The 12,565-nt window shown below is 43.4% G+C and overlaps 1 protein-coding gene and 1 long non-coding RNA gene across 3 annotated transcripts in view; both read left to right on the top strand.

Annotated features, from left to right (window-relative positions):
• The window catches only part of LOC119397419 (uncharacterized), a 157,792-nt gene that overhangs the window by 2,507 nt on the left and 142,720 nt on the right, over positions 1–12,565 (top strand). The gene's annotated exons all lie outside the window — the stretch shown is intronic.
• On the top strand, positions 1,348–11,210 carry LOC119395992 (uncharacterized). The gene is made up of 5 exons (XR_007416552.1): positions 1,348–1,453; positions 4,148–4,215; positions 8,675–8,755; positions 10,716–10,867; positions 11,053–11,210. It is a non-coding gene; the product is annotated as an uncharacterized LOC119395992 (long non-coding RNA).

Genomic DNA, 12,565 nt, shown 5'->3' with positions numbered 1-12,565 from the left:
GAAGGACACCGATGGCGGCGGCGGCAGAGACGTCGGCTACGGCAGTGGCAACTACGCCATCAAAATCGACTGTTGTGATCTTAAAACAGCCTACGCTGGGAAACATAAGGACGCCGAAAAATGGTGTTCTTACGTACAGCTGGGATCATCAGTAAATAAATAAAGTAAGCAGATATGCCCGTCTAGTGTAAACCATTACACTAACGGGAAAAATGGTGCTCTCATGCACCCAATGCCCAAAATTAAAAATTTAGAATGTAGTCTTGAAAGTTCACTTCCTATTGCACAGTATATGTCTGTCGTGAAGTCCATAGAATTAAGTTACACAGTCGAAGCATCGTATGCGAAAAAACGGCTGAGATTGTCATAGGGAATAAATTTGTACAAAAACTATGTGAAGACATATATACGCCCGCAGGGGACGCTGAAAGACATAGTAGTATAAAAATTTTGGTAGAGGCGAAGCATGTAGAGAGGGGTGTGTTAGCTCCACTAACGTAAAACCTGTGGAGGGGCCGAGCATGCAGTGTGCGCCGTTGTTTCCCACAGCAAAATCACTGCTAATGGGCAATGAGAGACAGAAGAGACCCGCAGTGCGCTTTTAGTTAACCTGCACGCTTCTAATCTTTATTGTTCAACTCGCACAACAGAATTTTCCCACCGGCACTGCACTGCAGGTCAAAATCCAGTGCCTCTATATACGCGGTGGCCGGTGAACGGTTGTCCAGCACGAGCAGTCGGTTTTTTCAACCAAGAAACTCGCTAGCAGACGCTGCCTGCGTCGGCGTTGTTCCTCGCGGGCGAGAGCGCGTTCTCGCTCCTTGCGAGCTGGTAGTTCAGCGTTCATCGCAGAAAGAGCGTTTCCATAGCCAAGGCGCGCCGTTCGCTCTCTCTGGCTACATGGCGAGCGCTGAGGCGGTCGCGCCCTCTCTTGCGCCCAAGCAAATGGACCGTCCCGACAGCAGACGACGATGCACGATGTACGCCGATACGCCGAGACCGTAAGGTGCTTCGCCCCTAAGAGGCAAGCGAAATGGTGAAATGCACACTAGTGGAGAAAATGATACCTTGTGTCTCAAATATTTCGACATGAACGTAGACCACCCCTTGCTTCGGTGCATTTGTGAAGTAATACGCAATTGGAATAATTTACTATATCCGTTTTAAATAGCCCCTCCCCAGTGAGAAAGCTTGATTCTAAATCATTCATCCCTTTTTAGGACAATGAAATGGAAGGACTTGCTATACAGTGCCAATTTCACTGTTACTTGCTGGACGATGTTGATGCAATCATGTATTCTAACATTCTCCAGGTGTTCTCAGCGTTCGATGATCTGGTATCTATAAGTGACGCAGACAACGACACAATTTTCGAGTGCCTCTACGCGAAACGAACGGAGTTTAACCCGGAGACTTATGACACAACGTACGTCTGGTTCTTCCCGTCACAAGGGTAAGCGGTCTGTCTTTCTTTTTGTGCATGGAGGATAGCGTCTTTCCTTCACACACTTGGCTTACGTCAAACTCCTGCGTGAGTATACACCCCTACGGCAACAAAACCACCACGCAACAGCGAAAGAAATCGAAATAGTTTATGGCGCGACCAATGAAAACCTACGAGGGTGCTTCTCAACATCTTTCCCCGACCCCTCGCCTAAACCAAATTTGCCCACCTCGCAAATTTTCTCACGCATAACACCCCCATGCTCGCCTTGATGCTGAAAAAAGCATTGCTATTTCTATTACTAGCGGCGTGACACACTTTTATAACATTTACTGGTCCCGTGAGCTCGGTTCACATACCAATGTTGCCAAGCAATTTGTGGGGAATATCCTACGTCGCGATCAAAATTACCCGACTGTACCTCACACAATTGTTCACCCTACATTTTACCATACTCCTAAAATAACCTTGTGTAATAATAATAAATCACATGCTATATTTCACAGTACGACATGCTGACCTGTGGTGACACTGAAGTCGGCGGTGCCTTCAGAGGTTTGAAAATTAGGTTGAAAGATAGACTAAAAAATATGAAACACAGGAGACGGGCAGACAAATTGTTCATGACGATGTCACAAATATGGGCGATTTGTGATCTCATAATGACGTCATAGATTGACGTCCTCGCATGATGATGGCTTTTCGTACCACTCCCATTCACACCGATGCCATCTCTCGCGAATTATCGTCAGGTATCGCGAGATCTTGAAGATGCCGATGGCCAATTTTCGCGGTTGAAGAAAAATCTAAGGCTTTGCTCCTAATAACTGGAGCGGGCCGCCGACGCAAAGTTTAAAAGCCCCTCCACGCCACGAGCGAAAAGGAGAGCACAAGAAAAAGAAGCTATTCATGGGAAAAAATAATGCCAGCGCAGGATTACGCGACGCATTAGTCTTTGTCCTATGCTGGAGGTTTCGGCCTTATGCTGGAGACATAAAAATTAGAATATTTTCTGTGTTATTCACAGAAGCATTTAGTTTTCGGATATCTTTAGTAGCGTCACCTTCGGAGATGTCGCGTCGATCGTATACATGTTTCTCTGATCTATAAAGAGCGAAAAATGGAAATTACCCTACATTTGATAAGAAACGCATATTACCACCCTGCAACCCCACGATGCCCCAAAAAATTCCGAAAATGCCCCACATGTAGAGTAATTACCCTATGGTTGGCAACATTGTCATATATACTAGTGCCTACAATGTCATTGTTATTATCGTAGCCTGTCACAATGCTCCATTTAAAAAGGAGGTGACGAAACCTTCTAATTAGTAAGGTTGCAGCGCAGAGCCGTATCTAATGCACACGAAAACGTACACCACGCTTTCCTCTATTCCATTTTGATTCAGCATTTCGGCGAAACGGTTCAGTGGGAGAAAAATAAATAGAAGGGATATTTACAGCCATCGACCTAGTTTGGCTATGTTGGCTGCTTAGCTTCAGTGTTAGGGGTCCTTACTGTACCGAGCACAGTTGAATGTTACCAGACGGAAAACTTCAGTCTTCACTCAAAAAATTTCTTGCGGAATATTTTCACGACAATGTCTACAATGTGACAAAAAAGTAGCAAATAATATTTGCCAGTTTTCTCGCGTAGGCAATACCTATACTCTATCCGGCATATAATGCCGGATAGAGTATAGGTGTGATGCTGAAATTTGCATGAGAATTTACCAAGGTATATTCAAAGACCCAACCCAGAAGGATTCTCTCACAGCTCTATTTCATCGCCAGTGTTACGATCGAACAATTATGTCTAGGGTTGTTCGAGTAATGATTTCTTTTCGACCTTAAGCGAGTACCAATCGAATAGTGAATAGTAATGCCACCTAATCGAATACGGATAAGGATGGAATTATATTCGAATAGTTTCCTAGTACTAAGGCAACCATTTTCAGTTAATACCTAAAACGTCAAACAATTATTCAGCGCTAGCTTACCTTGATAACGTTCAACGGACAAAAAATAACACAATAAAGAAAACTAGAGCGAGTTCGCATACAGTAGGGACTAGAGCGTTCGAGATAATATGCAACTGTAGTAGGCTTAAATACAACAGTGACTGCAGTATTCAAGGCGACACTTTTTCAGGAGTATTTAATTTAATGCGCAGCTGATGACAGATTGATGACACTGTTGCTTCGGTGATACTCGAGTTCTATGAAAAAGCTACCATGCGGTGATCAATATAGCGTCGGTGGTCCTGGAAAAGCTTGAGCTGCATGTATCTTGGTACTTTATTTATTTATTTTTTATTTAGTTAATAAAACCCTCGAAGCCAAATTCATTAAAAGAGGAGTGGTTGTAGTAAACGAGAGAAAAACATAAAGGCATATGGAAGGTTGCAGCACGGAGGCAAATTTTTCTCTAGGTTTGACAATGAGATAATGCGTGAACGCGGAAGTGTGAATAAACAAGGCGCTAAGGTTACAATTTTGTAATGCAAAAGAGGCTTCATGAAATGCTTCAGTGATTCAATGAAATAATCAAGAAAAGCCACGGCTGGCGGTTCCATACTTTTGTTCCTTCGAGGTTTTCACATCGGCCATTAAGCATATTCGGCATTTCGAATGAGCCCTATTCGATTCGAGTACCGCACCGAACCACCAGTTTTCGTCATTCTGACTCTTGCGTTTCCTTCAGGACGGAAGTTGCTTTCTACGCATACCCAGGAAGCGAACCTGGATTGGTACAATTCACGTTTCCGGAAGGTAAGAACTAAACAGATATCTCTCGCCACTGTAACTAACACAAATGTGTGTTCTTGTAACTAACACAAATGGGTGTCACAGAAGTTCAACTAGGGCTGCTCTCTCACCCACAGTGCTTCTGGTGCGAGGCAATGACGAGAGGTAAAAGATGTCTAAGAACTGTCACGTACTGTCGCTCTCAGTATACCATTTGCAATTTGGCAGGTGCGGGATCGAGCAAGCTGCATGGTTGCTCATGACTTCCCGTTGCCCTTGTTTCCAGTACTAAATGCTATACTCTCAATAGGGTAAGAATGCTCACGAAAAAAGCGCGATGGAACCTATTCCACTATCAAGAAGCGACGCAGCAGCAAAGATTAATACGCTTGCGCATGATGTTATGTAAATCCGACAGTATGAATTGAAATCAATCAATAGTGCAGTAAGAGAGCTTCAAAAAACCATCATGTCAAGAATAGAAATGCCACATCATGAATGGAAATCAATCAAAAGTGCGGTAAGAGAGCATCAAAGAATTAGATGGAGCCAACGCTAGCTTCCTTTCTTCCGATTTACTCAAAATTCTGCATACTAGCTCCATGAACTTCTGGAGTATGATTTGAACCAAGGCTCAATCAAACCAAATTCAAATCCTAAACGAAATTAATGAGCCAGTCAAGTCTTACGAGTGATCAACATCTCTTAATAATTACTGTTGGTCTGTCTTCACTGCCAATCCCGAGTGTAACCTTCAACCCATAGCGGAATTCTGTCCCACAGCTGTGCCTGATGTTTAGATAAGCCTGGATGGCGTATCTAAACTGATTGACAACATTGAAATAGCTTTATCAGCGGGCTGCGACATTAAAGGTAAAATTGCTAAAAACAGCAAATCTAGAAAAATAATGTGCCTAATGTTAATTATTTCTTGCGAAACTCGGTAGTGGCCAGCGATGGGAAAATAGCAAGAATTGTCGCAATTTTAATGCATGAAATAAAGAACTTGCCACCAATTACCCAACGAATTCCCTAACTAGTATCCAATTGAAACTGCTTGAACACATGATCATAATCTACCTTAATGGCACATCTCGAGTTGATGAACGTTTTCTACCCTCTGCAGCATGGATTACGCAGCAACGTTCTTGTGAACTCAGCTGGCAAATCTTACGCACGATTTGCTAAATTATATGGAGGAGCTCCTTAAGATAGATGCAATATTTTCGGACTTTTCAAACGTATCTGGTCGGGTTTCTCATAATAATTTTCTGATTAAGCTCTCTTCTTTTGGGAGCGGTCAAGCCTAAATGTTATTTGGAACACTTTTTGAAAAGTCTAGTTCAATTCACCAGCGCCAAAAAAGTAAATCTCGAAAAACTACAGTAACGTCAGGCATTCTTCCAGGTACAGGGTAGCTTTAAATGTGCATCAAAGCCTACCCGATAACATACGCTCAAAACTCAAGACTTTTCGCCGCTGTCTGCGTTCTTTATAGTATTATTCACATCTTAAATGACGTGGCTATTCTACAAAATAATTAGGCAGTATCGCTGCATGGTCTAATCAATGGTTCAGGCCGTTGAACTTCTCGAAATACGAAATAATGTCATTCTCGCGAATAAACAAAATGACAAACTATGCATACCACATTAATTCGTCCCCTCTCAGCTACACCGAAACTTACAAGTACCTAGGAGTGTATTTAACGCCATAACAATCATGGGTGTTACATATTGAAACAACCTGTTCTGAGGCATCGAGTACACTTGGTTCCGTATTTGATGACATCAAGAAGCTGGCACACCAAGCAGATATGCGACTGAAAATCGATTACGCGTAATCCTACCCATCACTATCATACCTTACTAATGAAATACGAAACCACGCAGGATGTCATATCATCCCATAAGTCACCGTACATTAGTATAACTATAACACATACCAGCCAGCACTTCGAATCACGTCGCTCAATTGCTCATATTTGCCTGCTTCATTCCTTCCTATATCAGTCGCTTGCAAGGGAGGCCCTACGAAACTCGGCTGTGAAATCACCTCAAGATTAGCCCACAGACGTCCCACCACACAAATTAGTGGTAGAACATCGGCGATGAATAACTCCTTCCCTCACACAATGACCTTGTGGAATACTCTTCCTAACACCATAGCTTGGGGCTCCGATCGAGAAAAAAGTCGCGAACAATTAATCCGCCATTTGGTCTGGCAAGGTACACCAACCATAGCGTGCTGTTAACTTGTCCTCGTGTTACCATATGCTGCTTTTGTTTGTTCTATTTATTTGATTTAATATGTTAACACTTACTTTGTCTTGCGCTGTGCTGTTTTGAAACCTGATGTATGGCCCCCTTATAATTTATTATTATTACACTTTTAGAACCTGCGGGGTCTTAAAGTGTAATAAATAAAATATATGAAACGAAAATCAAATGTGTGAAGCTTTGGCGAAAGTTTGAATTTGTAGTGATCGTGCTTTACTTTAAGTTATGCCTAATTTTTCAGCGAATTCCGAGGGTGAAAAGCAAGAATATTGACCAAAGAAAAGACACCATTGTTAACCTAATTGCCGTAGTAAAAAAATGGCCGCGTATCTGCGTGCTTCGCTGCAAATGTCGTGTAAAGACGATAGAAGAGTCGCTGTGTGAGATATGGACGCCATCTGGCAATACGTCGGGAAACATGAGTGCTGTGTTGCGTGCTGGTAGTCCCGGCGCAGCAGCAGGCGAAGACCGGCGGTGACCAACGCGACCGGCGGGGACGCCAGCCAGCCCGAAAACGCGGTTTGGCGCGAAGCGCTGAAGCAGAGAAACGTCCGCACTCAATGAGTACTCTCCACACACTCTTTTATTTACACGTCGCCTGAGTAAAACAGGAACGCCAGAGCGGCGCCCACAACCGGCAGCCTGAAGGCCGCCCACAACGCTGCTTTTTCATTTTTTAAATATTTTTTTTCACCTTCTCGGCCTTCTCAAAACTAAAGTTTTTCAACACCAACCCATGGCATTCGTACAGTGCAATACAGAACGGAAACCGAAACACAACAATGAGCTCGTGCGAAGGGCACGGAGGAAGGCAAATTTCAGCGCAGTCGCATCTTCAGCTTTGTTGAAACAGCGCTCACTAGACGACGACGAAGTAAAAGAAGGCACAGGACAGGCAGCGCCTGTCCTGTGCCTTTTTTAGGGGCGAAGCTCCTTAAGGCGGCACCCGTTCGTCCCTCGTCGTGCTCGTAGTAGTGAGTAACAAGTCTTACCCTTTGACCTCCAAGGTGGTGCCGGTGGGAGATTTCTCCTGTGCGTTGTTGAACAATAAAAAATTCGCAGCGTGCGCGTTAACTAAAAGCCGAATTCTTCTGTCTCTGTAGAAGTGTAAGTGTTAGCTAAAAGCCGACTTCTTCTGTCTCTCATTCCCATTAGCAGCCATTGTTTACCTCCAAGGTAGTGCCTGATGAGATTTCTCCTGTGCGTGATTAAACAATAAAAATTTTGTTCAAAACGCCGTTGATTGATGAAATAAACCAACGAAAGACGCCAGATGTTTTGTAAAAACAAAACGAAAGAACGCCAGATGTTTCTAAAGCAAAACGAAAAAGACGCCAGCTGCTTAACGAAAGACGCAAGGTGTTTTCTAAAGCAATGGTTTTCTAAACAATGAAAATTCACAGCGTACATGTAAAATTAAAGTGAGCTGCAAGTCGTCATAACTCATCGAACCTTTAGTATAAACGCGCCCGATCTCACGTCGGTGATGATGTACTGGGCAGAATTCACGGAAGATTCACGGTTTACCGATGAACCTCCGCAGCTTCGCCCACTCATCATCATTCACTCCGTGAATATGCTGTGATTTTTTTACTTCGTCGTCGTCTAGTGAGCGCTGTTTCAACAAAGATGAACGCATACCAACTCGCTCAAGCTTCCATTCTTATGCATTTTCAGCGCAGCTTAAGAAACTAGGGTCCTTAAAATTACGTATGTATGCATTTTCTATTAAAGGAACACGCCACCTAATACTTACCTAGTGATGTTGCACCTCAGATATGCATGATATTTACTTTTTGATCGACAACGTTCACAAGTATGAACAGCTGTACCAGTTCAAGACGGCTGGCCCTTGGGCACGTGGTTCAACTTTGGCCGAGTGGCTGAATCGAGGGACGTGCCGACAAACAGAAAGACAGACAGACAGAAAGACAGACCAAAATTTCTGCGTTTAAGTTCCCCAAGAAAGACTATCGTCTTTAATACGTGTATACAATTATAGGTATGCACTTACGTGTGTATACCATATAAATATATTTTTGAATTCATGACAATTTCTAAATCAAGTTTCGTGATTTAAGAATATGTTTTTTGATTAAAGGGTCATTATACTAGAAAAAACCCTGAGAATGTGCTTTTTCTAAAGCGGAAGCATTACATTCGTGGCCTGACACGTATATACTATTTGTCCTAAAATTTTTCAGATCCGACTCCAAAGGACGTCAACGTATATTACACCGACTATGAAAACTGCCTTGTTGTCGATGTGGAGTACCACGGACATCGTAAGGAATTAGAAGGACAGCAAGCCCGTGCATGTGGTCTAATATATAACGGTGTAACGATTACCAGCCGCAAAAATGGCAGTATATGTCAAAGATTACGCGATACTTTGCCCCCTCTCATAACTGGTGGAAGCTGCTGTCTTACACGATTAGCTCAGCCGGTAGCATATTTCAGATTGCCCCAAAGCTCCAGCACAAAAGAGAAATGGAGGCGTTCGAGGCGAAAACTGAAGGAACGACCGTCTGTTCCCTCCCTGCGTATCACACACCCTAGCGGGCGTCAAGGCACCCTAGCACACCCAACCCCTCCCAACTCCTCTGACCTATCGACGATGTGGAACGAAGGGTATTGCGGAAACACGCATGCGTCGGCTACTGCTGGTACCGAATTCATGGTTCTTGCTTTCTGTGGTATAGCGAAGTTCTGATTTAACACTGTGTCGACTAAACCGCCCTTTCAGCTATTGTATGTATTCCAGCGAAGAAGAGTGTGCTTAGAGTACCGTATATGAGTTCGCTGTGTGCAGCCAGCGCGCATAAGACATTTGCTAATTACCCGTGGTGCTGCTGCTGTGGAACTGGTACCGGTCAACGGCGAACATGATAATTTCAGTGTAAGACATCATCACCTGTGCTGAGAGCAACACGAAGGACGTCGACATCCTCGGCGCAAACTGCAGAATCCGACTCGCACGCTAAGCTTTTATAAAAGAGTAACGGCTGAAGGAATTCGCAGCGACTTTTGTAAAAAGCGTACACAGACGAACTCAAGTGCGCCGATGCTCACTTCATAAAAGTTAACATTCAAAAAGAGAGATAGTGGTTTCACAAGGGTCTACTTTCTTGAGCGCATGCAAGAGAGCACGTCACAACGTCACGGGCGGAGGGGAGATACATTATAGTAAGAAAGTGGAAAGGTGAAGGAAGCTCTGGAGATGAGTACTGCTACACTACCGAGCACCAGGTCGGGGTACCTCATCCCATTAGAAGAGCCGCGGGTGACCGGCCACACTGGGACTCGAATTCAGTACCCCGCGTTGGAGGCGTGCACTCTACCACTTCACTATAACTGCATTCAGTCGAAAACTGTCGTAAAGAAGCTGAAAGGGTAGAAAGAACGATGATCAGTTATTTTTAGTTCTTAACCTTGACATCATTATGGCTCATACCCAAAACAAGGGATTGGCCAATTAGTGGATGGAGTTTTAAGGCTGCAGTTTTAGATGCCTCATGAAATGTGAAAATTGGCCGTCGGCGGCAGCTACGTATACACGAGTGATGCAAAAAAGCATCATCAGGTGATGACGTCATAGATCGCAAAAGTGTGCGATGTCATCATGACGTCACATAACGTGACGCCACATGCTGACGTCATCACGTGACATCGTCGCTTGGTCAAAGGTGGGCCGATCACGGAATTTGTGCAAAAGGAGGTGAGGTGCAGAAATAATGCAATGGCTCCGAACATGGAGGCACTGCAGAACCACGTTCAGCGCAGAAAGCTTTCGGAGGGGGCGGGCGAGGACCAATACATCGACTTAGAAGAAAGAGGTGGCTTTCGCATTCGGGTCATCTTAGGCGATTGCATAAGACACCCTATGAGGTTTTCAGTTACCTACGCCTATAACGTTTAGTGCAACGAACAATGTAAACAGTGCACTAACTTGCACGACATCGTATTTCACTCTAATGTGCACTTCGGTCTGACAGTTAATCCAAGCGTATGGATTGACCGTCTTGAAGAACAGTATAGAGGAGAAGCGTGACGCTCTGGTGTTTAAGGAGCAATCAAATTACTCAATAGAATAATATTCCTGAAGGTGATAGTGCTTCTGATGCTCTTCATAAGGCATACATGAAGAAACGAAAAAGGCGACACTTATATCACTGTCGAAGCGTTTGCAAGTTTTTGACTACGAATATTTGACTGCTGAGCACTTTTTTGGTCACCGATTTTCAGAATGCACGCTCTGGGTTGTCAGGCAGCTAAAGGACAGCGTTCCAAAAAACTGCATCGACCACTTCGTTGACACTTGTGGTGTTATAGTACCAGCGCACAGCAGAGACCTGTGTCCTGATGGCGAAGGCGACTACTAGTGGCGGGAAAGATGCGTGAGTCAACGTCCATGACGATAACTTAGTCTCTATTGAGTGATAATCGTAAGCAGGCGTTGGTGTCCTGTGAAAGTGCTAATTCCTAAATTCAGCGTTATTTTTTGGCCACGTTGTTACTTTCTAATGCCTCTTGACGCGAGAACATGTACCGTGTATTACATGCCAAAAATATTTCATTGCAGAATCTGAACAACTTGCTGGAATTACGGAAACTGGCGTCGTCATGCGGTTCGGCGACCGAACGTGTGTGATAATTGCATCGCCATCAATATAGTACTGCTGTTAAAGCGACGGGCCACTTCATCGTAGTGACTGTATTCTTTTCACTGGATTCCTGCGAAATCACACCAGCATACAGTGCATATAAATATATTGAAGTCTTTCAAAACACCTGTGTACTCTGTGATCTGAGTGACGCCAGTGTTGTTCACTGGCGCTTGGAGAGCGGAAAAAGTAGATCCGCAAATATATTAGCAAAGCAGACGGGATACTAAGAATTGCTGACATCTACCTCCTTTGAAAAAGTGCGTTAACGAAAATATTTTTATGTAGCTTAATAGTCAATGATTTATTGAGAAGAAAATAAGAGACGGCCTCGTTCCCGTAAGTGTTGGTAAACATGGCACCTTGGGGTGATGCAAATCGCATTGTTTCATATATAAAAACAAACTGCTTCGCACTTCACTATTCAATAATGGCTTGGTTCACAAAACGAATGATAAATTAGCTTGCGAATAAACTTCAAGTGGCTTGCGCAATGCTTTGTTCCCGACACCCATAAGCTTTCAGTAGAGATGTGCCCGCTGAGGTGCCGGCTAGGAAAACTAAAACTGCTTGAGTAACTCAGTAAATTATCGCTGCATTTGTTCCCCTAATTATTGAAAACCTTTCCTTTTAGAGTGTTCACCGCAGCGGCGAGCTTCTCACATTAACATCAATTTTGCTTTCGTTCTGTAAAAACATCATATAGAAACTGCTGGATACCTCTCCTTCTCAATTTCCCAACACTCGTGCTTTATTAAAACGGTGCGTTGCGTGTATTTACAACTGGATGTGATGAAGTGGTAGATGAATATACTGAGCAGGTTACTCTTGACGAATTTTTCTGTTCAGCCGCCTTCACATAGTGTCGGTGCCTTCATCATCACCTTACAAGAAAGCTTTAGTGGATTGTAGAACGCCATGTAATTATTGCGAAACCATTTCCATTAACTGGGCGTCCTGTTCTTCGACGTTCATCTCGCGAATGTCAGTATGCAACGTGAGATGGACTTCATAAAGATACAAAAAAAGCTATCCACACAAACTACTTAAAAAAAAACATAAGTCTATGAAGACGCAGGGAGAGACCGAACTTTCTGGGAATTTGAAAGCGTTGTTAGCTGACGGATGAGAACTTTGGAAACCAAGAAGAATTTGATCGACTGCGTCAGAGCTGAGATAATTATTCATGAAATACCAGTGTCATACTGTGAACGACACAGACGTCTTGTGAGGGCTTTCGATTAACAAATTTTTCATATTTCTGTGAGATAATGTTGTAGGTCGTCCTTGAAATGGCTCCCATGTAAAGAAAAGCTAAGTTAGTTAAAATATGGGTGCTTTTATTACACACCGCTATAATTTTATTATTCATTATTATCATCATCTTTCTAATCAACGTCACTTTTTATCGATAAATGTAAGAAATATCTA

Source organism: Rhipicephalus sanguineus, chromosome 6 (assembly GCF_013339695.2).
Source record: "Rhipicephalus sanguineus isolate Rsan-2018 chromosome 6, BIME_Rsan_1.4, whole genome shotgun sequence".
Taxonomy (NCBI): domain Eukaryota; kingdom Metazoa; phylum Arthropoda; class Arachnida; order Ixodida; family Ixodidae; genus Rhipicephalus; species Rhipicephalus sanguineus.
The sequence above is the reverse complement of the archived record's forward strand: the minus strand, read 5'-3'. Positions and strand labels throughout refer to the sequence as shown.